At 28.7% G+C, this 27125-nt stretch overlaps 1 protein-coding gene across 3 annotated transcripts in view; it reads right to left on the reverse strand.

Annotated features, from left to right (window-relative positions):
• Positions 1-27125, reverse strand: part of LOC107452017 (very long chain fatty acid elongase 1) — a 122067-nt gene that overhangs the window by 42904 nt on the left and 52038 nt on the right. Inside the window, exons 2-3 of one of the 3 annotated variants that reach the window (XM_043042164.3) lie at positions 24807-25028; positions 24649-24722 (exon numbers count right to left, since the gene is read on the reverse strand). The exons of 1 other annotated variant lie outside the window; for it this stretch is intronic. The gene's annotated coding sequence lies outside the window, so the exon portion shown is untranslated. Of the gene's footprint in view, positions 1-24648; positions 25029-27125 lie in introns of all 3 variants that reach the window. One more of the 3 variants, XM_071180219.2, reaches the window with a different exon arrangement.

Here is a 27125-nt window from a genome sequence, read left to right on the forward strand (position 1 = left end):
AGTACTTCCAAAAGCATTCAACAGAAAATAAAAGTGAACCACATAAGTGCAGTAGGTTTTCTACTGAATGTTTAAACCAAGCATAAAGTTAAAATTAAATCCAGAAAAGTTCTGAATTTCAGTTGAAGAGTTTAATCCTAGATTAATAAACACAAAATTCGTCATCTAGAAATTAAAATAAAATCTAATAAATTCCGCTTTTTAAACTATGTTTTAAAAAGCTTCGTTAAAAATTGCAGCTACTGTATTTACTGTATATTTTAATATTCATTAAAAATTTTATTATCTACTAATTCTATAATTTTAAAAGTGGTTGCAACGCTTTTTCTCACTACTTGAATATGTTAAAATTAAATTCTGTTTGCAAGAAAAGTTCTGGTTTTCATTTCAAGAATGCCACGTGGCTATAAATTAAAGCAAAATCAAATTTATTCAATTTTTTTTACCACGTTTCGAAAATTTAAAATTGTTAAAAATTTAATCCTCAATGATGTTTTTATGGTATATTTTGCTATTCAGTAACAAAATAATTGATCTCCATTGATAATTCAAATCATAATGATAATTCTATTGAAAATTTCAAGTGGTCGATTCATAATTTCAGAAGCGTTTTCATTCCTTTCACCTACTTGAATGTGCTAAAATTAAATCTTGTTTACGAGACAAGATCTGATTTTCACTTCAAGAATTCCACGTATCTAGAGATTTAAACAAATTTCTACTTTTTTAAATCAAGTTTTGAAAATTAAAAAATGCTTAAAATTCGTAATTTGAACGATGTTTTTACGGTATATTTTGAAATTCAGTAAAAATTTTAAGATCTCTATTGATAATTCTGTTCATAATAACTCCATCGGTAAATTTTAAGTGACTGCATTGCTCCTTATTTTTAGTTCCTAACTCTTTAAGTGATTAATTGCTGGAAAACAGGCCTTCACTTTCTTTTTCCATTTTCTATATTAGGTGCAATAGAATCCAGATGCACTACAGATGTACTAGTCTAAATGAAAAATACTATATTTAATTGAGTTATGCGACTGAACTAATTTAATCTGTTATTTTGGGTACTGTGTTTCTGTAGGTTGGAGAGACTGTTTAAAAAGAAAATTCTGTCTGATGAAATGAAATCGTTGGAAGTTGGACCACTGTATTATAATGAGAACTAAATATATTAGTAGTTTCTGCTTCTTCACTTTCTTTTAGAATTTATGCTCACTGTGAAGTAGAGAGGCAATTTATAGAATGAAACAAAAACAAAATTATTTCCGACGTAAATACAATTACTGGAACTTCTACTTTATAATAATAACTACAGGTTATAGAAGTTTTTGTTTCTTCTGCTTTTCAGTATTTTTTTTTTTTATCTTTTCTGTAGAGTAGAGAAACGTTTGAAGCATGAAACAAATAACCAAATTATTTTTAACTCAAATTCGATTCTTCTAAGCATTATTCTATTATGAGAATTATTGAAAATATTATTCCTGTTTTTTTTTTTTTTAGAAATTCTTATATTTTTGAAGTTTTTTTTTGTATAATTAGATTTCTGTATTTTTAAAAACTGACCACATTAATTTTTTTCCTTGTGCAATAGAGTTTCAACCTGCTGGAGTAAATTTTTTTCGCTTAGTCAGCAAGCATTATTAAACAGATTGTTTACTTACGTAATGACAAAAAGTTCGGAGCAGTTTATGAAAAATTACTGCAATTACCTCTTCACATGTTTAGATATCAAAATAAGGTACTATTAGTGTGTGAAAATTATCCGTGCATATTTATTTTTTTGTATGAGTTTTAAAAATTCACATTTATAAAACTAATTTTTCATTAACTCTAAATCTGACAGTAAAAGCAAGCTTATTCTAAAAACCGACAGCACATTAGAGCACATACTGTTTTAATTTTTACTAGTTTTACCCTTTGCATAGAAAGAATAATAATTAAAAATAAAGATTTTCGAAGTCTTAAGACATTCAGTTTATATATAACACAATTTAATGAAATAAAAAGATAAATTATGAAATATATAAATAATGAAATATTACGGAAAATTATGAAAACATTAATAAAACAGGGCATTTTTAAATTAAATTACATGCAAACATGAGTAATATTTTACAAGTTTGTTTCATAATTGAATTTTCCTTAATCCCCTACTCTTAATAAGCTTACTAAATGTCTGTCGAAAATAAAGTATTCATTCATGATTATAAAGTTTTTTTTTCTTTTGTTTCGGTAGATCAAAACTTTAGGAATCAGTTTTAAGGACAAGTACAGCACGAGTTTTAATCCATTAGCTCATTTGCTGGATGAACTGTATTCAGCATAACTGAATTTTATTATTTTTTTGAGATTCCTTTCATTCTCCTCTAACATCCAGGTTCGTTTCTTCTATTAATTTCTATAATGATTGGCGAGATTTTGAAAACTTTATTTTTGTTAAACATTAGTTTATATCACATTAAACAAAACATTTAGAAGACTTTGAACATTAGTTCAAAACTTATATATTTAACATCGCATTAGTTTTGATTTTTATGGGTTTGGTTTTAAGAAGATGCATTTATAATTATGGAACGTATTTCCTGCATAGAACACCTTGCATTTTAATAAGTGTAAACATGCGTGTGATCAATGACTGCAAATTGTAATTGCATATTCGGAAAAATCCGAGCTAAAATTGTAATATGCGTAGGTCAGGCATATTATCTTAACGTTTCACGGTGAAGAATCTGTTTTAGACTGAAACTAATCACTTGTCTCCATGCTAGTCATATTAGTGTTTATTCGGCCGAATGACCAAGTTATATTAATTAAAGTGAAATTCAACGCATCATTTTTGAAATTTATTGCATTTAAACAGTCACGATTTTTAATTGTTCTGATTAAGAAATAATATTTTAACAATTAGTTCTCAAAACAGTAAGTCGCTCTTACAGAAATTTTTTTCTCACTATAAATAACATTTTGATTTCATTCATTGCTTCGGTATTATACTGTCTCAGAAACGTATACAATTCAAGAACCATGTTGTATTTCCTCTCCGAATTTTATGTTAAACCCAACATTGGAGTTAACATCTTTTTTCAAGTTATCAGCACAGCAGAACTGGTAAACATGAAGAGTTTTAACAGAAATGCTTTTTTATTTGAATGAATTTGCAAAAATAATCTTTATCATAAATGGATGACATCACAGATATGACAGAATTAGTTGACGTATTTTATATGAAAATTGTAATTTAAATGAAGCAAAGACTCTCTAATGGGTTTTTCATTCAAGTAGTTTGATTTTCGCTAAAGTTCATAAAAACAAGATCTCATAGTTAAAATCTTTTTTTTAGATTTGATTTACAGATTTTGCTTGTAATATAATTTGTATGCTATATAAAAAACGAATCACCTATAATGAGTTTTGATCTAACTATTTTATTTTCATGCAATTGAAATTTTGAAGGTTAAAAGGTACTATCTAATAAGTGCAGATAATTTAAAGTATGAAATAGAACAGAAAAAAAAGTCCTTCCGATTAAAAAATACCTTTTTTTCGATCTGCATTAACAAAAATGTTTTAATTTTGCTTTTAAATGCTGTACCTAAGTATATTAAGTAAAAAAATTCGCTAACAATAAGCTCGTTTTAACGATATTTTTCTTAATTATTTAATTTTATAATAAGCAAAAATTTATCTCAGCTTACTTGATTCTGAAATGTAGTTCTATAAACACGCAAATATTTTTTTCCTTTTCTCGATTTCAGTAGTATGCTGTCTTTATTGATCAATATACAGTGGCTTTTGAATTAAAAAACCTTCTTCGTACTGGATGATTGTACTGGATTATGGTTACATGAAATGATTATATGAAATAAAGTATGACCAAGGGGGCATGGAGGTTAAGGTTCCCCGATTTCTTGACCAACGATATGATTGTAAATATGTGATCAAAATTGCGCACAGACAGCTTTCACTTCCAAGATAAGTTTGTTCCTTTTATTTATTTTTTATATATTTTTTTAAACCGAAGAGCCGACCCAATTCTCTGATTACGGCTATTAATACTTCGTAACCGTGTCATTTTGAACTCGCCCCAGAAGTCAAGGGAACTCCTGGATGAAGCATGAAGACAAACTAGCTTTCGTGGATAGGTTGATGGAACTAACTCGCATAGAAAGGAAAACCACGAACACCTCCCACTGTGAGTCCGACACATTATCCGTCTACCACTGAGGATATTTTACGTGAGTGTTGTCGGTGCGAACCGGGAGTAGTAATCGAATAGAACAGCCAACTCTTAGATCGAATTTGGGTCACCTTATTGGAAGGCGAGTGCTCTATCCCCCGAGCCACCACGGCTCTCTTGTACCCATTGATCAGAAACTGGGTGGGCTTCAAACCGCCACTGGAGATCGAATTGCAGTTCCTCACACTGACATTTCAGTGTCTTAATCATTAGGCCATCGTGGTTCGGATGATTATATAGAATTATGAAATTGATCATTTTGTGTCAATAACAAATAAATTTTATTTTTAATGTGAAAAGTTAATCGCTTTGAATTTTTGCTGAAGAAATACGAAAGTTAAAGTTTTCGCTGCTTCAGCAGTTTTTATAAATATTTATTTTCAATTTATTTTAGTTTGACTTGCTATTCTGCTAAAAATTAAGTCGGCTATATTATTTGCGAAGGGAAAATTTAACATCAGAATGCGAATGGAAACAAAAGAAACCTGAACTAAGGTATCAAAGGATTATAAATTAATGAAATCAACTTGAAAGATGAATGATACCAGTTCATAAATAGTTGCTGCATTGTACAACTTATTTAAAAAAAAACCACGAATTGTTTTAGGCAGTTGTATAAATGAATTTGAAAACATATTTATACTTATTTAATGATTAAATTGAAATATATCACTATTATTGAAAAAAAAATATTTATGAAAATGTATTAAAAACGATATTACTTCTTTAATACTTTCCGAATTAGTTGGGCTTTAATTATTTCGCATGATCCAGGTCCTATTGAATTTTTAAAATTTCAAAATTAAAACTTTTATCAGGAATCAGTTCAATAATTCTCAATAAAACCCCCTTTTGTTTCGTTAGTAATTATTTTTTGCATTTTGAAGTTAAAGAATTTGCAACTTTTTGTTTAGAAGCTAAAATTAGTTATTTTAAAAGAGATGATATAGTTTGTACAGTGCAGAAAAAAAAAAAAAAAAAAAAAAAAAAAAAAAAAAAAAACGGACTACCCTGAATAATTTTTGATCTAATGATCGGATCTTCACGCTTTAGGACTCAATCTTAATGGTTCGAAAGGGTGATCGTAAATATGCTAATTAGTACCGATTATATTTTAAATTACGAAATCAGGCACAGAAACGCACTTTCTCTGAATAAGCATACATTTTCTTCCATGGTTCTGACCCTTAAAATATAGGTGGTAGCAGCAATTTGGGAAATATGGTCAGGAGAGCGGTCAGGTTAATTTTACTTTTTGCGCATTTCCCCCATTTCGAGAAGTGCACGATTTGAAAAAAATTTTACGCTCAATTATAAAATTCGTTTATCCAAAGATAATTCTATGCAGGAAATAAAGTTTAGTAAATATTTAAGATTATTTCATTGAATAACAGTCCAAAAATTTCGTATTGCAAGGTATAAAATTTTTTGAATTTAAAATGAAGATATTTCACCATTACTTAGATTAAAAGGAAAACTCATTTTCATTAAGTGTTTACACAAATTTTCTACCTACTTCAGCTATTCAATATTTGTTAATTAAAATTTAAATCTTTGATAATTTTGCAAATCTTGCAAAATTTTGAAGTCAAAGCGAAAAAAAAAATTCTATAGTACAATTCTAAAGACGAATACCTAAACTATCTATACAATATTAAATGCATTTACACGAACAAAATAAAAATTTATTTAAACAATTACTCGCGAGAATTTCGAATTGTTGCTTCTGTTGAGAAATACAATATTTTCCCTCAAGTTAGGCTTTTAGGTTAAATACTCATTACACACTGTTTCGATTTATTTTAAAAATGATTAAAAATATTAAAGAAATAGTATTTTAAAAATACATACGCAAAATGTTAAAACAGTTTTAAATGCATTTACATGAAAATAAAATTTAATTTAAATAAACTACTCACTGAAATTTCAAAATGTTGCAACTGTTGAAAATATAAATTGAATTTTTTCCCTCGATAAGCTTTTATGTAAATTACGCTTAGCACACATCAGCAAACGAGACATAATACTAAATTAACCACTGCCATCTCTCAAAACGGCAATTTAACTAATTGATAAACAGCACAAAATGAAGCTAGCGCGTAAATGTTCAACAAGATGTAGTTTTGCACTAAAAACAGTTATTGGGCTGCATAGATAATTTTCCTGTGACACATCGAGGTCAAATCCCGAAAGTAATCCATCCATGGGAGAAATTAAGAAGCTCATCTAATAAGAATTGTGACGCTTTCTCACATTACGTGCTCATGGTGAACGGATTAACTTCGGTGGTATTTCGATGAATTGCCTTCGTTGAACGAATTAGTCTGTGGTGAGTAAGTGAGAACAAAGCGTTGGGCACAAACTCATTTGAACTGTAACAGAAACTTCATTTTTTCGTTTGCTATCTACTTGCATCATTAAACTCAGTTTTATATCTGAAATTTGATTAAATCATTAAACGATTCATTGAGTTAAATGAAATTAAAGATGTTCGTCCCCACGTACTTAAGTTAGATTATTTTTATTAAAATAGTTTAGATTTTAGAGGAATTTAAGTAATTATTCTGGCGATTATCAAAAATATCTCAAGTTAACTTCAATGTTTTTGTTTTAGGTTTTCGTGATAAGGAATTTTTTTTCTGCCATCAGCAGTAGGTTCGAGTTTTGATGAATATGTCTGATATCTGTGGCAGATCTTGATTCCGGAACCTTTAGATTTATCTATCCAGCATGATAGACTAATCAATTTTGTTATGTTCAGTGCAAGAATAGATATTAAGTTTCTAGACTTGAACATAGAATGTCTTAAGTTCATGAGTCAGCGTTAAAAAAATTAAATTAACTTTACCCGAATCTTTATGCGCCTATTATCTTTTTATTCATTTTTCTCGCCATTGTGATTTTTATTCCTCTCGGCTATTTAAAAAAAATTATAAAAAATTCGAATAAAGATGGGTTGGCTATGAATATGAAATATAACTGATAATAGATTTAGAAACACTTCAAGGTTATACAAGAATTAAACTATAGTTCAATGTGTGAATATAGTACTTTTTCGTAAATAGAGATAATGAGTTTGTGTACATAGTAAAAAAGAATTTAGTCTGTCTTTGAAAAGCATCCCCCAAGTACTCAGAAGATGGTCGAAAACTTAAGAGTTCGATATGAGACACAGAAGGCCTCTGTTTTGTGCCCAGACAATGAAAATGCTAAGAAGCTCCTAATTCCAGAACTTAAATTAGAATTCATAGCAACTTTAAGATGATAAAGTGCAGAGGGATCTGAAACTAGGATTTCACAGGCTTGATTACTCAAATATTTGAACCAGTCATGCTTGATATGTAATATTGTAAGTTTACAAAGCCGATGCACGACTGATGGTTTTACTACGTAAAAAAGTTTCAAATCTCTAAAGTAAAGATTTAATATCATAGAACATTAAAAATTTTAGGCCGTTTGATGGATGATCAACACACTACTAGGTCATGATAAAATAAAGTAGCAGGAAACCTAGTTCCACAATTAAATTATTTGCAGCTATTCGTTTTCATTCCAAGCATCACGAACTTGCGTCGTTATTGAATATAGTCTAAAACATTGATCTCGGGTACCACAGTATCTGGTGGCTTCTATTACTTGATAAATCTATTCCTACTTCTGTACTTTTTTAAATCCATGCTTTTAGGCCAAACATTATGACATCGAAATTCAATCAAATTATATCAGCCCCAATTATTTTCCTTTCCTAAGGGAAGGACAATGTTTTTGCATTTTATCACACATAGTAAGAAGTTAATGAAACCAATAAAATGCTTATTTTATAATATCTCCAAAAAAGTACTAAATCAGCAATTTTTGCAAATAAGCAAATTCATAGACCAAAAATTATTCGGAGAAGTATAAACTGAGCAGTATAAGCTTAGCAAAAAATTTACTTCGCAGGATACCAATGCCAGAAAATAAAATATAAATAATCTCAAATATCTGTATATTTGTTCAAAAATAAGATTTGTTGAAAGAATGCGCCATTTGTAGATTTTATTCGAGAAAAATATCTTTGGAATTAGGCTATGTGTACAATAGTGGGCCAACCTACAAAATTTAAATGAAAAATCGAAATTATTTTGCTGCTTTTAAGCTTTAAATCGTAGCTAATTTATCAACAACAAAGTGAAATAAGAGATAAGTTGAATGGACAAAAAAAAAATTCATACATAAATTGTGTATGAGGCAACTTTCAAGCTATTGATCTCGTACTTATTCCAAAAGTTACTCCACTAATACAATCAGGGTCTCAAATATCTTCGTCTATCATATATCAAAAGAGTCAAGTGTTTTCTGATAAATGGCTTTGAGAAAAATAGAAAGAGGTTTTATTATGAAGTATAACAGTATATTCTGGATAGATATTTTAAAATATTTTTGGAAGTAATGGAGTGGGAAATAATGTTTCCCCCCCTTTCCTTTTTTTGTTATGATGCCTCTACTAAGTTAAAAAATTTTTTCAACACATGTATAATATATGGGAAATGACAACTTAGGCAAGAATCAAAAGAAATAGTTGTCTTGCTTCACTTTAAGCACAAATTGCTTACATTTTTTGGTAAGTTACTTCCAGTCTGGCAAACACTATAGTTGAAGCAAATAATTATGGCTGTTTCTAAAAGGCCCTGTAGTTGCATGAAATGTTTTTTCGTGAACATGCCATTTTCATAACTGTTGTAGGTTTGCAACAGTTATTTATGACAGATCAAGTTTAGCCTATCTCTAACCAGAATCCTTTATGTTTATTTTGAAAATGGTGCAAAGTGCCAATATGAGGTAAAGTCACAGTTTTGAGGAAAAGAAAAGTCACTTGAGGTCTACTTTAATAATATTAAAGAATTAGTACAGTGCTGTATTATCTGGGCTTATAGGAATTTACCAAAATTGAGAATAAAGCATTGAGTTTAATAATTTTTATCTAGGTTAAAAACGATCACCAATTTGGCGATTTCTTAAAAATTCTAATAACTTAAGATATTTTAGTCATTGCTCCGTTCTAAAGACCACATAATTCCCCCATATATAGTTGAAAATTATACTTTTACTCTTCAAGTTTAAGCTTTAGTTGTGGCTTTATTTTTCTTGGCGGAAGAACTTCGAAAACCATGCTAAGTTGCTTTAGAAACTAAAAAGACATTCGTTTTTTCTTTTATAAAATAGTGAATGTTTCTTTAAATACAAGCGGTATAATTAAGGTATTAATTTAAATTAATTAAAAAGTTCTAATTTTAAATCATCGGTCGCAGTGATTATCGCGCAAGAGGAAGTCTTTGAAGAATGGTTTAGGAAAATCTATTTAACAAAATGAGCAGATAGTTTATCCAGTTAATTAAAAAGCTGTTCGCAAAGTATATTAAACCTCATTAGTTGTCATGGTTACAAGTTTCACACTTTTGTTTTCAATAACGCAAAGAAGGAAAAAAATTAATGCCCTTTTGGGTTAAAGAAAAAAAAAAGTGATATAAAGGTCAGTATACTATATGAAAGATTATTCTACCAAATCTCCGGAGAAATAAACTATTTTTCGCTCCGTTTAGAATCATGGCCAAGAAGATGAGGTGTACGATGACCTTTTTAATCGTTCAGCAGCCGTTAACTGTGATGGACAAGTGAGAGATTTTTACTTACGTTTAGGAAAATTAGTTTCCCATGTCTAAAACATAAACTTGGCAAAATAGTAGTGTAAAATTATGCTTTTCCAAACTGAGAATTTACCCACTTAAACAAAATTGCTTCGTAGTTGGTTAAATTTTCCTTTATACTACAAAAAAAATTTGATTTTAAATGTCCATCTGCAAAATTTTTTTTCTTTATGATGCATTTTCTAAAAAGTTAAAAATTATTTTTTTTTTCAAATTAAATTTCATGAAACATTTTAATAAAAGTAAAGTTTTAAAAATTAAAAATATATGAAAATATTCAAAAGATTTTTTTTTATCAGGAAAATATATTTTTACAATCACACTTGAAAAGAATTATCAAAATAAATTATAAGTCCATTAATTTTATGAATTTAGAAACGTTTAACATGATTTATTTTCATAAAAGTTTGACTTTTTAAACCTTTCATATGCCTGAAACGCTATTTAGAATTTTCGAGCATGCTCCGAAGAAAATAATTAAGTCAGTTTAAATCAGAAAAGAAAGGAAACATTACTAAGTCATGCCACTAATTTTCAAACTTTGGTAGGAAAGTTCTTAAAAAAAACTATGCTTTATAGTGACTTTAATTCGCTATCCAGATTTGCACGATTTCATATATATATCTGAAATGCAATAACAGGGAAATTTGATATTCGAAGTAAATTCTTATAATTTTGCTAAATTTTTTATCAAAGTTTAACATTTAACTCATCTTTTTATCTCAATTCAACCAATTCATAAAAAGATAAATTCTTTAAAGTTCTACACGTTAAATATAAATGTTTCAATAGAAAATCAAGGAAATTTCGGATTTAAAAAAAAAAAAAAAAGAAAAGGAAGAAAATTGGAAAATTTTTCGTGATTGAACCTTGGAATTAAATGTTAGGAAAATTACCGGCAATTGCGTTGTCAGAAAACTATATTAATATATAGAATTATATATATGGAATTTCAAATATAAATATTGTGAACAAATGAATAAATTTTGACGAGTATACACGTTTAGACAAATTAGTTTTAAATACAAAGATTAGCAGAAAATTTTTTTTAAAAAATTTTATACAAACAAAAATTATTAAATACTTCATAACCTTATCTTCTTTAAAGTTCTTTACACGTTATAGAAAACAGATTTTTACTCACTCGAAATTTAACTAAACGACCTTAATACAGATTGTAATTTTTGTAGCTCTGCTCCTAGGTGAAAAACATTTCGTGCATAAACTTTGAATTTATAAATTGTTTTCATTTCTGGGCCCTTTTCTCTAATTTTTGCTTTTGCCTCGATTTCTCAGGGGATAGAGAGTTTGCCTCCAAATGAAGTAACCCAGGTTCGAATGCCAGCTATGGCTGGTTAATACGAATTCTGCTCCCATCTTACGCTGACCACAGTGCTGACGTAAAATATCCTTAGTGATAGACAGATCATGGTTTAGAATTCCCTTGCAGTCAGGCTAACCGAGGGGTTTTCGTGGTCTTTCATTCCATGTAACGCAAATGTGGGTAAGTTCTATCAAAAAGTCCTAGTTTGCTCCAATGCTTAATCCAGGAATTCCCTTGTCTTCTGGGTTAGGTTCAAAAATTACAAGACTACGGAGTTTAAAATTGCAAGTCGTAAACTCAGAATTTGGGCTGTTGTTCAACACATTTTAAAAAACAAAATAGAATTAATTTAATTTGACAATATAATAAATATTTTTGTTTAATAAAACGGTGAGCAATTAAATGAGAAAAGTTTTCTGAAGTATTTTTTATGCATATGTTTGTAGATGAAAGACATTTTAAAACAAAATAAATTCGTTCCTGGCAAGAAATTTTCATAAGGCTTATTCATACCAAAATACAAAAGCCAAATAGAATTTATGTTTCTTTCCTCTGGCATATTTGGCGTGGTTTCATATTTATGAAACGTGACATTCATCCAACTCTTTATTATGACGAATAAGATATTTACTGTGGGAAAAAGTGCTTAAATTAACGAAAAAAACATTTTCAGAGCCAAAATATTAAACACTGTAGCAAGGATGCAATGTTTAATATTTTTGCTCAAAATATTAATATTTTAGCTATTTTGGTTTAAAAAATGTAACAAAATTTGTTTAATTAATTTGTTTGCAGTATGTCATTTTAATTTTTAATAACCTGTTTTTTAAAGCAGTTAGAAATTATACGTTTTAACAAAAACACGAGGGAGCCGCGAAAAAGGAATTAAAACAAAAAACAGTTGTAAGTATCCCTACTTATGGTGATGGAATAGGAGTTGTTTGACTCATCAATGTAAACCTTTATAAAGTCATTGATTATATTTAATTAAAAAATCATAAAGGAAATGTAAAAATCAATAAACATTTAATTTTGACATTGTAGATTATTTTCTATTAGTGAATGATAAGCCCCATTTTCATGTTATAATCATTTAAAAAATACTAAACCTAAGTCCAAAAATTTATAGTTTTTCATCAGGGCGAGGCAAAATTTAGACGGAAAAGTTGAAAAAATGCATGATTTGAGCCAGATATTAATCTGATAGGATTTATCAAAATTAAAATGATTGGTAAAACGAACTGTCCGGTACACTAAATTACATAATATTTAATTTGAAGAATAATTTTTTGTGTTTAATTACTCTGTTATAGATAGTCATAGATCTGCCTTCTATCGTCAATCTTAAATTATGAGAAAATATTTCTCATTAAAAAAATTTTCTTTTACTGTTCTTTTGTAAACCTTTTGTACTGTTCTTTTGTGAACAACTTTATTAAATAAAAACTGAGACATTCTATTAAAATTTTGATTAAGATTTATTGGCGTCGCGAAAGTGACAAGAGTTTGGAAAATTTATTATATTTTTAGGGAAATTTCAAGTTTCAAATATTTACTATTAAGCCATAGCATATTTTCCAAAATAAACTCATTACACTAAAAAAAGTTGCAGGATGTGAACTAGGTTAGTCGACCGAAACTATTGACCACAACTGACAACCATCTTTTAGCGTAATAGTTAAATTTTTGGAACTTTTCCAAAATAACATGAATGATTGCTACAATGTTGAAACATATGATTTCATGCATTTGAAGAATTAAAAAACGTGTGTCTGACTTTTTCAATTGACAAATATATTCGAAACAGACTTGAAAAAGTAAAGGAAAATAAAATGGACTTATGTACACCAGCTTATAATATGGCCGGAAACAAATACTAAATTTTTCTGTTACCTTCCACCTTAGATTTCTTTTTATCAACAAGCAATAAAAAAATCCTTTTCATTAGTAAAATCTTAAAAATTTTGGTGTATAGTTGCCACCATTTACAATACAAAGAAAAAATATATGCAAGTAAAATAATAAATAAATAAAAAATAAATTTATATAACTATCGCATGAAAAATTAAAAAAATATGATTCTATGCAATGTAAATTATTTTAGTTTACCTCAACAGCAAAATTTGGGGCAACTAAACACCAAAATTTTTTACAGTGTACATTTTCCTGTAGTACAGTGCATCTATTTATTTTTCGTTTACTTAATATGATGTAAGAAAATAACTGTTCTTTTTTGATATTGCATTTCAAATTACGAAAAAATGCACTTATATTATTTCGGAGCAGCTGCTTGTACCAGCTATTAAAAAACGTCATACTTAAAATCAAATCAATAAAAATATCCGTAATAAATTAATTTCTAGTTGAACCCATACTCAAAGGAATCCTTTCGTACTTCATCAAAATGTCGGATCCTTGAGAACATTTTATTTTGTTCTTAACTACATCGTTATAAAGATACTGATATCTTTGTTTGGAGTCGTCCATTAGTACCCTTTATTATTTAGGAACGTCTTAACTGATTATTAATACTACTTATTTTTCTAGGGATCCTTTATTTTGACTAGTGCTCGATACAAGTTCATACATTTACTTTTTGCTAAATAAGCCAACCCAGAGAACATTCCCTTTTTAAAGGCACATTATCTGCTCAAACTCTGTTTTTAACCAAGTATTTTCAGTTTTATATAGTAGGCATTGTTGACAATGCAGTAAATTTTGCCGGCCACATTAAAGCTCTTGTTAGCGTTCACAATTCACAAAGATCTATCTAATACCCACACGTGTATAATAAACATGCTTCACAACATTAAACGACCGCCAAACACGAAACGAATAATTTCCCACGGACCCTCTCCATTGTTTTCTAACTCATAATTCACGAATCTGCATAAACAAACCACGTCAATTCCCAACTTTCATAAGAATATCTTCACGCGCATGCTCTATTTTGTTTACGAATCGTCTCCGAGACAAACAAATAAAAATCAGGAAAAAAAAAAAGATGGAAGAAATCCTGAAACAATCTTGGCCAATCTTATTAGTACCCCATGTAGCAGATACATCCTTTTTTCTTTTTATAGACGCGATAACCTTTCCTCAAGGGTTGAGTGTTAAGAGGGGGGAGTAGAGTGAAGCGTTACTTGTTCAGGAAAGGAAGAATTTGTCTCATATAAATTCTTCGGTCCCGATTGCTCCTCTTGCGAGACTAATCTAATAGCCTGTTTACTAACGGTACATCAAGCTTGGTTGCGCATTTGTGATTGTCTTAGGGATTGCTCGATCATCGCAGAGTTTCTTTTCACGTGAATTATTTGCTTGTTTAAGATGAAATATGCTTTCTTAAGAGAAGAACAGTGATCAATACGGATATGTGTTTACATCAGCCACAAAAGATTATGTTCAATGAATTTTCATACAATTTATTTTTTGCTATTTCAGTTATGCTTTTTGACAGTTTTTTTTTTAAAGGTACAAAATGCCAACTAATATTTTATTTTACAACAGTCGTTGAAACCCAATCCGGAAGACAAGGGGACTCCTGGATCAAGTATTGGGAGAAATTTTGCCTTCGTGGAGGGCTTTTTTTGATAGAACTAACCCGCATTTGGGTTACATGGAGAGGAAAACCTCCCATGGCAAGCCCGATGGCAAGGGGACTCTAACCCAGGATCTGCTTACCTTTGAGGATATTTCATGTCAGCACTGTGGTCAGCGCTGACTGAATTCATATCGACCAACCATTGCTGGGATTCGAACCCGGTTCCCCTCATTGGAAGGCGAACGCTCTAGCCATCACGGCTCTAACTAATATTTTAGTGTAAATATACTTTTGTACAACATTATAACAAATTTACAGTAATGTATAATAATCGCAGGCATCACATCTCCCAACTATCGCCAAGTACCTAGCCATGTTTTTCAAGACTGTCTTCTTACGGCCATGGAAGGAATACCAAGTTATTTTGGCCAGAGCCAGTATCCCGCTTTCCGCACCACAAGCAACGATTCCACCTGGATGGATTTCAGCTACGAGATATTTAACATGCCACGTAGTGTAGACAAGCCGTTGTTTTGTTGGCTGCTAAGATCGAAATTCTCCGCTCTTTACTATATTTAAATACACATTCTGATCGATAAGTATCGTTTAATGTATGCCTTTACAATACGAAGTAGTTAAAAAATAAATTTGCTATCACATATGCCCCCAGCAATCATACTATTCCAAAGAACGGAATAAATTTTAAATACAGATTTTTAAACGACATGTGCTCAAGAATAGTGTGAATAAAGTGCTTACAGCAACGATTACAGCAACATAACTTTTAAAATTCCAAATGGAAACACCTACTTTTTCAACGAAATGCGATCCAAAAAATGGAGTTGAAAATATTTTCAGCACTAATATTGACTGCAGTAGACAAATGTAGAGTGAGATCAATGTTTTCCACTTTTCATCTCATTGCCGTCAGAATGCGTTTAGTTGAGAAGAATCACAGTACGTTTAAATTTATAAAATACTCTTTTTCTTCTTTGTCTGGCGCTATGTTTCATGCGTTTTCTTTATTCTGAGAATGAAGTTTAGATAAAAAAAGTAAATGTTGCTATTTAAAATTTATGCCTGTAACCAGAAGAACCAGATAATTGTTTTTAACACTATTCCTGGTAGTGTACCTTATAACGCGCGATTATAAAATTTTATTTTGTTATCTCGAACTGCAAATTGAGAAGTCATAGGCTGGCTATAGTCTTTTTTAATCATCCTATAAGCAAATAGAGCAAAAACTCTTCATCAAATGAAGGCCTGACTAGCAAGAACGATAATAAACATTTACTCACATTCTCAAATATTTTATGTGAATACGCCTATATTGACGGTAAAAAAATCCCTCTGCGTGATTTAAGAATCTAAACTGGAATTATTTTTTTTAATTATAAATAAAATCAGAAATATTTTTACAGTTCATTATTTCTTTAAATTGACTCATTACGATGCATCAGATTTGAGGATGCCAACTGTTGCGCTTTCTCAAAGATTAAAAAAGATGCAGAGAATTTAATACTAAATCTTTAAAGAATCACAAAATATCTGAAAAAAAAATCACGTTTACATATATTAGCATTACATGTCGCAAATTGGGAAAACCACTTTAGATCAAATATATTAAGCCATAATTTTGCAAAACATGAATTTTTCACATATTTAAAGCTGAAATTTTAAATACTTTTATTAAAAATTAATACATTGAAATTTTTTCTATATGCAGTAGTTTTAAGTTCAGGCGCAGTAATTTTATTACGGAATAAAATATAAATCATATTAGTACCTTTTTAATATTTTTTTTAAAAGGAACAAATTGGTAGTATTTAAATGGTTTCAATGATTTACATAATTACCAAATTTAGCAGTTTCTGTATAATCAAGAAACACAAGCAGATGCAATACATACTACAGGAGAAACTTATTGATTCAAATTCTATTTTTCTCCACTGGTAAGTTAAAATTTAACGTTCAGAGAAAATTTTCAAATGCTCAAAAAATGTGCTCAAGATGCCAAATTATTGCTGACAAATTATTGCATGGCCACTTCCACACAGCGTTATCTTAAATCTGCCTTAATCTTAATTCTGTCACAGTATTTTTGCATTTTGATATTTTGAAAAAAGTTTTTTAACATATATTACTTCGATGTTTACTCACTAAATGGGGGGTTTATCTAAACTCTTATTTTTCTATATTTTAAATTACCAATGAAAGTAAAAGAAAGCTTGCCATGAAGGTTTTATTTTTCTCGCGGTATAAAATCCTCTTAAGTTTCATTTAACAAGAGACAGAAGTAGATTTCCTGACGTATTCATCACCTTGAAGGAACTTCTCTTCATTACTTTCTTTTGCTGAAAACGTGAAACAGAGGTACTTTAACCTGCTATATAGAGAATTCTTTTTTTCAAGGTGAAGTTCGATTGTTCTTTTAGAAAGGTAGCTCACTTTTATATTTAGATAGATAAGAATTAAGTATTGCAGCTCTTTAAAATTGTTATCACTTTGCGGGAAGAGATTGATCTCGGATTAATTATTGCATTTGAGTCTTGTTTAATGAAATCTTGAGGTCTGTTCCTTTAATATTTGATCTTTCCTTGTAGGATCTCAAATCAAACTTAAATTTAAGTCAGAAATAAAATTGAAAATAAAAATAAAAACAAAATGGGGAGATGAAATGCATATTGCACTGATATGCTTCTCTGGGCCACTGCGGTTTTTCGAGTTCTTTTAAATTTTTTCTTAATTTATTTTTTATTTTGTTGGTAACTTTACGTTTTTAATTTCGAATGATTTGTTTTTTTCATTCTCGTCTGGACAGTTGAGAAAAGTCCTCTATTTTTGAGCTTATGAAATGAAGCATAAGATAAAGGGTAGGAAATAAAGCGAATGAAGTTTTATATCATCTTGTATATCTTTCCTCTTCAGTTTGATATTATTCATTTAATATATCTGTACTAACTTTCGCCCAATGCCAAATTTCTCATCACGTGAGTTTTATTCATAAGACAAACGATTAAGAACTCTATTTAAAAATATTTAACCATTTTGGCGTTTCAATCTGTCATAAGTGACAGCAGAAACCATGATACATACGTGAATCAACTGTAAATAAGTGAAACAATTTCAATTCAGTGAAATTTAATATCCTAATGATGAGATTTATTTCCCTTATTTCCAGGTGCAAATTAGAAAACCAGGAATCGTACCAGTGGTAGACTTTGTGAAAACAATCAGTAATTACAACAAAATTATCACAAAAAATATAATGCAAGTAGCTGAATGACTTTACTTCATTATTAAAATTCTTCACCAGTAATTGTCATTGATTCATGACTGATAAAAATTTAAATGCAAAAAGTGATAATATTTAGGCAACTTTCCTATATATGAAAGAATGAATTGTGCAATTAAAAAAAAAATCAAACACTAGATACTGAAACTGATGTGATTGTTAGAACATTCTTACATTTCGAATTGACTTACGTATATACTAAACTCTCATATTAGTGGATTATATAACATGTCTTGAAAAGATAAATTGATACGTAAAACATAAATAGCGCAGTTAATACTGATTAACATCGCAAAAAAATGACTTGAATTTTTTTATTTGCTGAATAACGAAATCAAACTGTGGATATGAGCCAAGTTTTTTAAATTGTACTGTTGAAATAGAATATTAAGCAAAACAAATGCGAATAATTTTGTGATGTTTGGTACCAAATTATTAAAAGATTTCGACTCATCATAGATAACGTCAAATTGTTTCCTTATTAGTTTCTGATAAAATATTGTATGATGCGTTTTAAGTTCTAAAGATTCTTCTATCATTTCTTGAAGGTCACAATAGCTTCTGACGGATGCTTTTTAATTTATATTGACTCAAACAAATTTAAATATTATTTAATTTTCATCCAAAGTTAATAAAGAAAATTTAAAAAAAAAACTTCCATAACTGTTGGGAAAGTTTTCGTTATGAGGCAAACAACTAAACTTATTTGAATCACCAAATAAGTTATTAAATCCTTATTTTCGTTGCATAGTTTGTTCATTGAAAGGGGATTAAATTTTTTCTTATATTTCCTTTAAAAAAATTGCATTTGATTGCAAAATTGCAAATTAGTAACTTAATTGAAAAGTTCAACAATTAACTTTCAAAGTTCTCTTGAAAATAAAAACTTTTATTAATTTTAAAATAGAATTTAGGTTTTCGTTTAGCTCTAATTCTGAGCTTTTCAGAAGTACTTTCAATGTGGAAAACCAATCTACTGAACCTAATGGGCAATAATGGGTTCAAGAAATTATTTTTTTTAAATAAAAGTGCGCGAAAAAATTAATTTCTTTTTAAATTTTTCTATTTTTTATTTCTAAATAGGTCTAGAAATATTGATCTATAAAAGTATGAAAGGAAAAATACTTTTTAATTAGTCAAAAAATAGATAGAATAGTTTAAGAGTATCAAAAATATAAATTTTGGAAGAAAAAATTCAGATTTTTATTTTCACTATTTTTAGTAAGTAAAGTAGTTTTATTATTTATAAAGCATGCGCACAGACATAAAAGAAATAGTTTTATGCTTATTCATTAAAGTATAATGCTTTTTTAAGTACTCGTCTTTGTTAAAAACGGTCTTCGCTGTTCAACGAACTTAGTACTTTTCTAGCCTAAATAATCACATAGTTAAAAAACGTGCAAGCACAATAATAGGGCGAAGAACACTCATGAACTCTTGCTTTGTTCTTGCTGTTGGAAATGTTCCCAATATGAATGAATATTTTTTTTCACCTTTTTTCTTTGTTGGAGAATACAGTCCCGCCGCCCACGGATCTTTTCTGTGTTTGCGCCACTGAGTTTAAGTACTCAACTCTAACACAAAACAGATTGGTATTGACACCGTAATAATCACAGTTGACACAAAATAGACAATCATAAACATTATAAATCTGGGAATGTAATATATCTTACACGGAATTTTAGAGTAAGAACAAAATAAGATACCTTGGAAAATTAAACATAAAAAATCCAATTGAAACATATAGCCTAATTCGCCGAAATGCAATTATGCAATTTTTTTTCATGTATAATAAAAACGAATGTTGAAGGCGATGTCCTTCACAATAAATCTAGAACAATAAGATTTTTAGTGTTATCACTATCTTCTAGACCCTTTTTCAGTAATTCTACTGGAGAACAATTTGTTTTTTGTTTTCTGTTGTCAAAGAATTTTGAACGGATATTACTCGTTGATACTTTTGTATCACTCCATTTCAAATCTGCAATTGGTTTCTCCCACCAAGCTATTTTCTTTATGACACTTTTTGTCCATTTTTTCTTTGTCGCTATGCACAAGTTAAAAAACGTTATATATATATATCAGGAGGTCGCATAAATGTAGGGGGCATTACGACTTCTAGGGGAGTTAAGACACCTCGTCAAGATTAAAATTGCAAAGGAATCCATGTTCGGAAATGTAATACGCCGCTAGGAGCGCTTCCCTATCCTGAACAGGTCCTGAGCCTCGTAGGATGACAATTCAGAGCATGGGTTCATATACATTTTTAATCCTAATGATGCGCCCTAACTCCCGCTAGAAGCTATGTGCAACATTTACGTGGTCCATCCTGCTATATATAATACTTTTAAAATTGTACATTTTGACAAAAAAATGGATTAAAAATAACATTTAAAAAAGTCTGTAGCTTTCCATAAAAACAATTTTCAGATTTCGAAATCTCCACGCATAGATTAGGTATGGTTAAGTATTTATACAAGCAAAAATTTATTCCCCAGTCTTAAAGTTTTTTCAGAGTGCCGTCAATGCAAAAAGGATCGAGAAACACTGCTCAAACGCATAAGGCATGGGACAAATTTACAAAAAGTTTACTTTTATACAGTGGCATCAGAGACACTGGTTTGCTGTCTTAGAAAGTATGGCGATCTAAATACGAATTTTTTTTCATATATAAAACACCAGTGGGTTAAAAATGCTTTAATTCTGATTTATTATAAAAATTCTTTTGCATCGAAAAGCTGATCTTTCAAAATTCGGTTGTTTTTATAAATGGGTTTAACCTTTGTGAGAGCTTTATACCTAAATATACTCCTCTTCCCTAAAATGGATTCCCCCCCCCAAAAAAAAAGAAATAATCTATAATTTCAAGTTTTAAATAGTTATGAAATAAAAATACTGAGATTAACTTATTTTTGTCTAGACTGATTGACTAAGATCGAAGTAAAAGGAAGATAACTGAATAATTGTAGAAATCTGTTAATTCCGGAATTGTCAACAATATTTGTCAAAATTCAAATGTTTGGCGGAATGAAAGGGAAAATAGTCGAGTTTCAGTATTATTGATATTTTAATTGGATTCCTCTATTTTAATAGTTATGAAAAAGAAAATGAAGTTCACGCAAGTAAGCGAAAAGATAATGAAATTGATAACTAAAACGAGAAAGACTAATTAGATTTGGGAAATCTAATGTTGAGAGATCTAATGTTTATAGATAATGATTTGAGGAAATAGCTCAATAAATTTACCTTTTATTGAAAATAAATTGTTAAAAATGGAAATTGATGGTAAATTTCTTTATTAAATGTAAGCTGTTATAAAGGGAGACTAATTTGATTCATTGGGTGCCTTATGTTTAGACATATGAATACGATAAATTCATAAGACATTATATTCGAAATAAATATAGAGTAAACTTTTTATTCTTTAGTGAAAACGTAATAAATAAAAATAAGAAACATCAGAAAACTGCTAAGAGAATATAATTTCTCACTAAAATTTGAGTTAAATAATTGGAACGCATGCGCTGCTTTGTAACGTTTAGGTCTGTTGCCGTCATGCTGCTCTAAACTCGAAATTTAATGCTGCTATAGAACTATGCTTGGAATTAAAAAAAAAAGAAAACGAGTGAATAACGAGAGGAAGAAAGTTCATCAGATAGTTCTGAAGCCCCTATTTATTTAAAAAAATTACCATTGCGATAATCTAGACTAAATAAAATAATATTCTATAATTACAAATGACGACAATACAGAAGGCAGTATTAAATTACTCTAAGTATATTTTTTCACGCATGCTTAAATATTTCTGGCAAGTGCAACTTTGGAAAGAAACGCATGGGGAAATGAATTCAGCAAATGCACGCGTTCCCTTTTATCTAATCTACATTGTAGATAAGATTCAATAAATTATATATAGATTATTATGCATATTATATATATTCTATAGAATAAACTACATCTAAATACCTATTCAGTAATACAATATATACTAATAAAATATATAATCTATTGAGCAATTAAAGTTAAAAATTGGAAAACTATTCTGAAGGTGAATCGATTTAAGATTTTTTAAAATCCCTTGAGGAATAATTTGGGCACAACTATAAATAAATCTTATTTTTATAGTCTGATAACTAGGTCTCGTAGTCTCTCCTCTGCCACAGCTTTATGCTTATGCGATCACCAAGTCCATTTTAATTTATGGCAAAAATATAATTCTATACATTTATAATAGTTTTGATAATGAGTCAAAAAATTTTTTCAGCAGCCCGTGTTATTTTTGTGATTTAATCTAACATCACAATAAGCATTTTCTAATTAAAGAGAAATGCAGAGTTGCATATTAAATGAAAAAAGTTTTTTAAGTTCTTTTATAAAACCATAAAAATTAATTAATATTAATAAATGATAAATCAAACAAATTCTTACGCTTTTATATTATATTTGGAACAAGAGGAAAGGACATTGAAGAATTTTATAAGAACATCATTTCTATATTCCATGTTTTTCTTGGCTCAATCTAATTTTTTATTTTAACATAATGATTTTTTTGGGAGATTTAAATATTGTGTAATATCATGAATATTATACGTATAATAATTTTAACTGCAATACTCTTAGTAAACAAAAGATAAAATATTTAAATAGTTTTTCTCAGTTGAAATAAATTCCCCAACTTTGTTTTTATTTTAATGCAAATTGGAATTATAAATAGCTGTAAAATAGCAGTTTAAGGTAGAAAATATAAATAGCCGTTTAATGTAGTCACAATCAAAGCGACTCTCAATTATTGATACGTTTCGGAAAACTGCTTTAAGTTACATCAGCTATCATACACATATATCACAAAATTAACTAAATAAAAAAAAATCTTACAACAGAATTAATGACATTATGGAAAATTCGTATACGACTAAATATAATATTACTTTTCAGATATAACAATAATTTTATTTAATAAAAAGTTAGGTTTCGAATTTGAAAAATAATATTTTCAATTTATAAATGAAAAGCTTGAATGCATTATAATAAGCCACAACACTTCCAAGGGGACATTTGTTACAACAAACTGTTCCATAGTATTGTTTCAAAGCAAGTTTCTGAAATTCACAATACACATAAAAATATTGCCTACAGGGGAATCTTAGTATCTGTAGAAAAAACTCTTGAACAATTTCAAAACGTTTATCATTATATTGTCCCAAGCCTTTCAAATGAATGATGAGCTTAATGAAATATATTAAGTAAAATTTTATCAGAGTTGGAAATATTTATCAAAAAAGATTTAGAAACATCAAAAAAGCAGATTTAGAAACATTTTCTTAAAAAAAGGAGATTCAGAAGCATTCATCATAAAAGCAAATTTAGAAGCATTTATCATAAAGAAGATTTAGAAATATGTATCATAAAGGCAGGTTTAGAAACATTTATCATAAAGGCAGGTTTAGAAACATTTATCATAAAATCAGATTTAGAAACATTTATCATAAAATCAGATTTAGAAACATTTATCATAAAATCAGATTTAGAAACATTTATCATAAAATCAGATTTAGAAACATTTATCATAAAATCAGATTTAGAAACATTTATCATAAAATCAGATTTAGAAACATTTATCATAAAATCAGATTTAGAAACATTTATCATAAAATCAGATTTAGAGACATTCATCATAAAATCAGATTTAGAAACATTTATCATAAAATCAGATTTAGAAACATTTATCATAAAATCAGATTTAGAGACATTTATCATAAAATCAGATTTAGAGACATTTATCATAAAATCAGATTTAGAGACATTTATCATATAATCAGATTTAGAGACATTTATCATATAATCAGATTTAGAGACATTTATCATAAAATCAGATTTAGAAACATTTATTAAAAATGTAAACATCGATAACTTAGTTTAAAGACTGCAAAATCATAAGTTCAAACTTCTTATAACAGGTTCAAAAAAATTGAAATATTGCGTGTTTTTGAAATGTTATCTAAGATACTAATCCACCTAGCTCTTCAAATACTGAATTCACTTAAACAAAAACCACTCACTGTAATTACTAAATTATAAACATTAAGATTTCTAAGTCAATTTATAAAATCGTGTCATTTATATAAATTCTATTTTTATATTATATATTTTTATTAATCTCAAACAAATTATATAATAAAAATTTACCTACTATAATTAAAAGATTTTTTTAACATTATAAAACTTATTCATAAATAATTTAATCGATAGTTAATTACCAAAACTGGTTTAAGCTACCAAAATTCGCCAATGAAAATAATTGACAATATATTATAAATACTCGTCAATAAGTCGTCAATGACTTAAATTTTATGAAAAATGGGAGTTAAAAAATAAACTCTAAAGTGGATATACGTTAAATAAACATTCTGAAAACCATATGCTGGAATACTTCAATAGTCTTTTTACGTTCTACATTTGACAAAGAAAAAAAAAAGAATACTAAAAAGACAGCTTTATACTGCAGAAACGTGCAAATAAATGAAAGGCCGATAAATTTGTAAACAATAGAAAAAAAAGACTCACCTCCACAAAAGCAGCCGAATGGAAAAATAATGTAGATGAGTTTAAACACTTATCACAGCTCTTAGAAAGCAAAGCTGAAAAGAAAAGTGAAGTTTTTGTCTACTTAGGGCGTGGAATGGACGTTCGAAAAAAAGATTCTTTTTCTTTAAATCTCTCACCCCCGCAAAAGGTATGAATGTCGAATGGTCACCTTTACTGACCACCACGATGAGGGTCTTGTTCTTCTTTCAGCCGGCTGGAATCGTTCCCATGTAGATGGATGCTGGTTGAAGAAAGAGATGAAATGACCTGCTTTCCACTGCAGCGGGTGAATAATTGAGAGGACGTTTTTCCCGTCCTGCACCTCTGCTCGACGGAGGAGTGGCCTATCCGCCAATCAGCTAAAAGGGGTATTAAAAGAAATATGTTGAGAGTGTAGTGGCTCATTCACAAAAATTGCACGATCGGTAGCGTTTTTGAATTTTTAGTTTTTGTTTAAAAGTGAAAAGTTTCGGCTGTGTCGAAGAGTTTTTTTTTCCTCCCCTCTTTAAATTGGCTATAAAAATAATCGATTTTAACATTAAGCTATTCGAGAATAACTTGTAAGAAAAGGAGCTTCTTAAACAGTTTTATTTAATTTAAGATTTTATCTTTTGCAGAATAAAGCTATTTTGCATTCTCAATTTTTTTTGGGATTCAATTTTAAATTTCCTTTAAATATTTGTTTCAAATAATTTAGTTTGACTGCGTTGCAAAGTCGATCTGTTGAATGTATTTTAAAAATTATACATTTTAACGCTAAACTATTTATATTAAAAAAATTAGTATATTTTTGAATCAAGATTTTATTGTCTTTACCTTTCTGCCGATTTGGTCTTAAATGTAATTAAATATTACTCTAAATTATTTATAAAAATTAGGGTTCATTCGAATTGAAGTTTTATCGTCTGTCGAATAAGGCTCCTCAACCTTTTAAAAATTTTCTGCTGCAGTTTTAAACTGTTTCAGATTACTTAGCCTCCTTTTTCAACTAAAATTGTAATTTTTATCTTCTTGCCGTAATAATAATAAATATTTTAAATAAATATGTAAAAAATAAATATTTTAAAGATATTTCTTCGAATTAAAAATTTTATCGTCTGCAGATTAAGACTGCTTTATATTTAAAATTTTTTCGCTCCAGTTTTAAATTTTTTTATATGTTACGGCGAATTAGAATTGGAATGTTTTGGCTCAATAGAAATTTTTTTTGTTGAGCTTGTTTCAAAGTAACACATTTTAACTCTAAACTATTTATAGTAAAAAAACCTCTAAAAATAAATTCTTCCAGCACAGATTTTACTTTTGAATATAAAATAACTTCTAGCTTTTTAAATTTTTGCCCCCGTTTTTAATTTCTTTTTGCAATTAGTTTTCAACAAAAACTGACAACTTTTAACGGAGTTTTTTATTTTTTATTTTGGTGATTTGAACATACAAAGAATTGGTTTTAGAAGCAAGTTGTTTGCAATGTTTTGAAGTCGGTGAAATTTTAAAATTCGACACAGCTCAAAGTGTGTGTTTAAGAAAATGGACTTTGATTGCGATTTTCAAAATTCTCTTATGAGAAATGTTCCTTTTTTTTTAAAAATAAACTAATGAATCCAAATAAATTTGTATTGGGATATCGTCCATTTCCACAAATCGTTTGGTACATTGAATTAAATTTCAGTCCTTATTTTGAAAAGAACTTAAAAGACAACTTTTGTTTTATAAGGTTACTATGGGTGGTATAAACTTATAATTGTTGTAATAAATGTACGTTCTATGAATTTGGAATTTCAAAGCTCACTCTATCATTTAGAGTTCTGAACGCGAAAACAATGCCTGAAAAGTTACATCTGTAACATAGCTAGCCACCTCAATTCCGAAGTCCGGGACTTCGCTAAGTAATTATTATGCTTATTATTTAAAAAAAGTAATCAAAAGTAAGTAGTCTTTATCAGGAGAATACTTACAATACTTGAATTTTATTTTTTTACAATTATTATTTCAGGCAAAAATGACATATGAGAAGACTAAGCTGTAGAAGATTTTATCCATTTACAGACTCCTCTCTATATTACTTTTTTTCCGTACAGATGACATCCGTATTGAAAACGACTCTCCTTTCAATAACTCAAAAAAAAAAAAAAAAAAAATAGGCTACTATTAATTTAACCCTCCAATGTCCAAGCAGCAACTTATGTGTTACATTAAATATCGGGAAATCAAGTAAATTACTGTAAAAATATTGTTCTTTTAAAAAAAAGTCGCAAAATTTTTATACCTAAAGCAAAATTTCAAAAAAAAAGAAAAAAAATGATCTCAGAGTAAAGATATTGAGAAATAGAAAGTTTTCTCACGAACGCATTTATTATATTTCCTGAATATAAATTAAATAGCTATTATTTATTAATTAATAAATAATTAAAATTTATTATTTGATTAAGTAGTTATTTTAATCAAATAATTAGTTG

Source organism: Parasteatoda tepidariorum, chromosome 1 (assembly GCF_982258835.1).
Source record: "Parasteatoda tepidariorum strain Cologne lab strain chromosome 1, Ptep-v5.0, whole genome shotgun sequence".
NCBI classification, from domain to species: domain Eukaryota; kingdom Metazoa; phylum Arthropoda; class Arachnida; order Araneae; family Theridiidae; genus Parasteatoda; species Parasteatoda tepidariorum.